This window comes from Melopsittacus undulatus, chromosome 1 (genome assembly GCF_012275295.1).
Source record: "Melopsittacus undulatus isolate bMelUnd1 chromosome 1, bMelUnd1.mat.Z, whole genome shotgun sequence".
Classification (NCBI taxonomy): Eukaryota; Metazoa; Chordata; class Aves; order Psittaciformes; family Psittaculidae; genus Melopsittacus; species Melopsittacus undulatus.
The window spans coordinates 117427485-117433808 of NC_047527.1; positions in this window are offsets into that span (position 1 = coordinate 117427485).

Genomic DNA, 6324 nt, shown 5'->3' on the forward strand with positions numbered 1-6324 from the left:
ATTTCCTGGGCTTATTGCAATCTGATTATGAAAAGCAGAGTTTTTAGCATTTTTTTTCCTTTGTCTTTTCGTAACATGTTGTTAGCTGTTCCGCTTTGATAGGTACAGGCACCTCTCAACTGCACTGCAAACATTCAGTGCTAGACTGGCACAACACCTGCTTTTGAATTTAAGAGTCGGGGAGAATCTTTGCTTCCTTTGGGAAAAAGAAACTGGTAAGTAATTGCAGCATCCATGAGAGAGAGAAGAATACCTCTGTATCCTCTTCCAGGAAGAAAAAAATAAAGTGAGTTTTTCTGATAGCTGATTAGGGCTCAAGAAGGTGAATAGCATTACTATTAGCAATTTGGCTGAGACATTAGCTTTAGTATTGTCAAATCAAGGTGCTAGAGTTATGAGTTTTGAGTGGTGCCCAGCTGGCAACTGCCTTTGACTTTGCTAGTTCAAAGGAGGAGCACAGCATTATAATTGAATCACTAAAGAGCCATGCAGAACTCAGATATAAAGCAGAGAGGTAGCTTCTTTGCTAAATAGGGCTATACAGTAACTTTCCAGAGAAGAGGAACTGCACTTTTAAGCAAGCCTTTGTTTCTTCCCCTGTTCCCCTGGCTGGGAGAGCCTCAGGTCTCACCGCTTAGCTTGATTTCCTGGGGCAAGTGCTGAGGTTCCCTTCCTGGCTGAGTCACATCAAGTAGGCATCTGCCAAATTCCCTGTCACTCTGTTCACGGTGCTATATGCAAATGAGTGAGTTTGCATAACTGTGATTAATTAAAGTATGTCTATACTCTGGCTCTGAGAACTGTGTGGTTAATGCTAGTGCAGCTTTGTTCAGTGAAACTTTCTGCTTATCTCTAGGATAGTGGTATGACAAGCCTCTCACATGCACTGCCTTATGTCTATGCCTATATGTATGTTTAGGGAGAGGTTCTGTGGGGGTAAAGAGAGAGTTCAGATTCATGATGTGGAAGTCACTTTGTGATGTGGAAACTGGAACTCAGTCTCATTATCTCACATTGTGATAAAGTGGTTCACTGAGTCTGAGGAGGGGATAAATCAAAGAGAAACATTTCAGCAAGCGAAGCAGCATGAAAAACTAATAAAGTTGGAGGTTAAACAAAAAAGTTTAATCCAAACCAGTGTTGATTCTAATTTAAGCTCTGTAATGAATTTAAAAGAATTGAATATTTTTTTTAAATGGAACATCCTTTCAAAATAAGAAACCAAAAAGTTCCAGCTAAAGTTCAATTACTGGAGCTAGAGATACTTCAAACATATTCTTTCAATGAATCTGCCCTTGCAGCATCATTGGAACAGGCACCAGCAAAGCTGCACCAAACAGTGCAGTTGCCTGCTTGTGATCGGGAGTTTTGAGGACGTTACTCAACTTCAAAAAACACAAGGCAGCAAAGGCTAAAACAGGGCCTGGGAGTTCCATGTCCCTCATCCCATCCTTGTAACTCCAGCAAAGCCTGTGGTTCTGACCCTTATTTGACATATGTCCAGTACAGTGATAGCTATGGGACCCAGGGACAGAAGAACCACCAGAAGGAATGCTTGTGATAGGGCCAAATTTAATAGACAAGTTCATATTTCAGTAGAGCTGTAGTGACCAGGCTAAGTTGAAGCCATGGGAGAACTGAAAGAGGCAATAGAAGAGAAAGCAAGCATGGAAATACAAGTGAGAAAGGAAGAAAACCCCAATTTTGCCAGCAGTATTTCTCTGCTGTCGTGATGGAGACCTTGATATATATGGGCACAAATTTTTGTATGATGAACCATATGTGCTCAGCACCCAAGCCTTTTATCATGGATGGCCACAGGGAAGATGGGATGGGCTAAGGAGAGAAATGGAAGCCAGAGGTATCCAATTAGGTCTCATTCTGCCAGGACAGTGGGCTTCAACATAGGGCAGTATTCAGAATAGACACATTTCTTGGTGGGTATATTGGTACCAGAAGTCACTGAAGTAGTCAATTTAAAGAAAGGTGGGGGAAGTTTTAAGTAGAACAAAAGATTTTCAGCCAAAATTAAGCCCCCAAAAGTTTCAGTTTTTCAATAGCCACATTTTCCAAGAAAGCAGCCTTTATTAGGATCTGCAGAAGTATATATACAAAGCAATTCCTCACTAAAGCCCTTCTTACTCATCATCTGGAGCTGGTAGGAGGGCCTGACTAATTACTATGGCCCATACAGTTGTGAGTAGTTAACTTTCTTTAATCAGTTGAGACCAAAGAACAAAATCAGCTGCTGGGCACAGCAGGGGAAGGCAGACAAGGGTTAGGACTGGTGTTACAAAAAGTAATTGGGTTGGGATTAGGTTTTAGGTCAGCGAGCCTGGGCAAACTTTAATGCTAGAATGATCTTAACAAGGGCTTAGCTGAGGCAACTGACACAGGAGTAGCTGTGGCACAGACCTTATGTAGAGGGTCAATGCCTGGTGTTAATGATGGTTATGGGGGTGGGGGAATTGTGCAGCTGCAGCCAATGGCAAAAATTTGGGAGTTAAGTCTTGAGAACAGCTAGCACATTTTTGCACAGTGGTGACAGTAGCATAACAGTCTGCTGCAGATCCATCAGCTCATTGCCAATTGGCCTTTCCCCAACTTGCTTGCAGATGAAACCACACCACAGACTCCTCTAGCAGTTTATGGCCAGGAAGACCTTTATTGCTTGGATTACTGCAGCTTGGTCCATAATGGGCAGCAAGACTTCAAGGTGCAGTTCATATGCATTGTTGTTTCTTCTAACACTTGAAGAAATAATACTGTTGAGCTGGCTCCCTTACAGTATAAGGACTATGCAATACAGAACTTTATCATCTTCTCTACCATACAGAGAATTTAAAGGCCCAAATAAACACAAGCCACTTTGAAAGAGACTTTCTGAATTCCAAAGAGGATAAATTTTTAGCTGTGAAGCAGTCCTGTTTCTGAGTCCTCTGACTTCGGTTACTTAGTTCTTATGACCTCTGTATGTGCTTCTTAAATTATTGCCCCATCAGAACCTCACATAGGAGCAGGATGCGAATACCCTGAAACTTGCTTCAAAAGCACACCAGTAATCAGCATCCCTAGCATGGGCATTCCATGATCCAAGATGGGCAAGCAGGAACCAGTTAAAACTCATCATAAAGGCCACAGCCTGTGCAGGCAGAGAATGGAATGTGCCAGAAACATTCTTTTAATCAGTGGTTCCATTGAACTGAACTATATTACCTGCAGTACAGAACTATCTGGCTACAAAGAAATTAGAAATACAGTTACTTAGAAGCTGTGTTGTCTTATATTTCACCTTAACATATTTCTGGTGTTGTGATGGAGCATCTTAAAATGCATGATAAAGATTCAGCATGTAGGAATGCAAAGCAGATTTGCAAAATGCCACTGTGACTTGTGCTGATAGCAAGCTTAAAGAGGGGATATACCTTCAAAGAACAGTGTAACCTAGCAAGTTTTCTTCCAGTCACTGTGGCAATACTTCCTTTTCCAGGGAAGTCTTTAAGAAGGGCAAAACTTTGCAGGAGCAGGTGGAGGCTAAAGCAGATGAATGTCTCTTTCATATTTTTTTGAAGCAATCCCTAGTTGGGTATTGAAGTTTGAAAAACTTTCTGTAGTGGTTTCTGTCTCTTAGAAACACAAGAATTATTCCCACAAAGGTAGATATACCCATCTGCCAGACAGTGGGCTTGCCCCAAGCAATAAGTCCTGCCTTCTGACAGCTTCCATTCTGCAGTAAAGGTTCCCTGTGATTTGTCCCTCCAACAGTAGTCTAATCTACACTTCAACACCTTAGGCCCTATATAAACATCCAGATGTGATTCTTTGTGGCTTCCATGTACACCATGGAGCCTTGCTGTGGGCCTAATGAGAAACAGTAAACAAGAGTCCAGTGAAGGGTAGCACTTGACGATTTTTCATGTCAAAAATCTACCCCAGCTAAGTGTTTATCGTGAGACTTTGATCTCAAAGATTTAGCTCCCCCTGTGCAGCAAAAGCAGATGCTTGGTAAGCTGTAGCTGTAGTCCTGACAACCCTTTCAAGTGTCTAGACAGTGAGAAAAGGTGATTACATCCTCTTTTAAACTCTACTGCAACAATTCAACTTGCTTAACTGTTTACCTTAGGATGACCTTATTTACACTGCTTTGTTTCATGGCACTGCCAAGCATCTAATACTATTGAAAGATGGAGGATGATAATGTGGTTTGGGATAAAAAAAGATCCCACTTTTATTAACAGTAATAAATCTGACATATGAGCTAGGGCACATATGGTCCTTGCATAGACTTTAGCATGGACCTAGATATTAAGGAGTTTCAAAGTACACATTTACAGCTAATGTGTCTCATGTAAGAATTTTGAAAACATTAACACTTCCAGAAAAGCTATTTAATGAATGCTAATTGAAGAACACATTACATCTCAGAGGTAAGCCCATGAAACATCCATCTACTTTATACAACATACTGAGCAGGGGAAAAGAATTAAAGTTATTGTAGTCATAACTGATGAAGAACAACCTTAGCATAATCTTACAAGATAATAGACTTCAGAGATCTGAAGAGAGAAGGAAAGGAGATTCCAGCTGTCGTGGTTTAAACCAAGTCCCCCAACTCCCGGAGAGTTAGGAAGGAAAATCCAAAGAATGTAGCCCCCACGGATTGAGATAAGAACGGTTTAATTGCTAAGGCATAACACAAAACCCCTACTGCCATTTACTACTACAAATAATAATGATACAGCAAACAGCAAGTGAAGAGAATACAACACCCCACCAGCCACCGACCCATAACTCACTCCACCCTGCCTGGCCGAGCACCATGTGCTCCCTCCTCCATTTTTCTCCAGAGCTCTCCCCTCCAGCCTTCTCTTTCCCAGTATGCCATCCTGGGCATCACGTGCTATGGTATGGAATACCTCATTGACTAGCCTGGGTCAGGTGTCCTGTCTCTCCTTCCTCCCGGACTCCCCTCCCACCTGGCTGTAAAAAAAAAAAAAAAAAAAAAAACCTTGAACAAAAAACACCCTCAAAACATGCTCAAACCATGACATTATCCACCTCTTATTCCATACCATTCACGTCATGCCCAGATCCCACATTTTCAATACACCATCACTCTTAAGTCCACCCCTCGATCATGAGACATCTCTAAGTTGCATCTCTGGACTGATAGCCTGAAGTATCTGGGCCCACCAAAATCATTCACTGTCCCCTTCAGCAGTTCTACAGCTTGCTGCTGGGGACTCCATACAGCTGCCTTCCACCTCCAATGCTTCCAAAGCACTGGAGGGGCCCAGTGGATCAGATACCCGGCTATACTGTCCCACATGCCCTGCCACTCATGACTGTCCAGCCTTGGGAACAGTCTACTGGTGCTCCTATGTACTTGTCTAAACTTAGACAAGACCCAGACCTGACTCTGCTTAACTTTTGGGATCAGACAAAATGGTTGTGGATGGAACACACTCTGTGTGTGTGCCACCATGCCGAAAACCATCACAATCAGCAGGCAGGTCCCAAGGGCACGCAAAAGCCATTCATAACCGTCAGAACTCTCAGATGATGCTGCTGCACTTGTCACTGGGGCTGATGTAGCTGCCCTGTTTGCCAGCTCTCCCACTATCAGCTTCTCTTCTCCCGAGTCCGGATCTTCCTCCTCTGCCTTGCTGGGAAGTGCTGCCTGGTCTCCTGTATCCTGCTGGGGCTCGGCGGGTGACTTCCGGGGAATATTCTCGGATGCTGCGGGGTTCGGAACGGCGGCAGGACTCGGTTCCTCCTCTGCCTTGCTGGGAAGTGCTGCGTAGTCTCCTGCATCCTGCTGGGGGTCGGCGGGCGACTTCCGGGGAACACTCTCGGCCGTCGGAGGGTCGGGAACAGCCGCAGGACTCGCCTGCCCGGCTGCCTGATCCCCCTGCTCAGCTATCGCCCTGCTCCGCTCCTCCCCCGCCTGCTCCCGCTGCTCTGCCACAGCCGTTTGGCTCCCCGTGCCGCTCTCCCTGGCAGCCTCAGCTGCCGGCAGCTCCCGGGGCCGCTCCTTCCTGGCTTCACGCAGCTCCACACAGACGACGACGAGGATAAGGACAAGGACGGCGAAGAGCAGCGGGACGGCCTGGTACAAGTTCAAGTCCACGGCCACGTCCATCCCCCCCTGCTGCCGGAGCCCCACCGTATTACAAGCCTCCGACACAAACACAAACACATCCAATCCATACACCAAGTACCCGGTAAAATCCCGAAACAGCGAGATCCAGAGAAAAACCTCTAAGAGCCAATAAATCAGCATTGTGACAAGAGACCATAAATCCGCTCAGATCTGTTCTTATC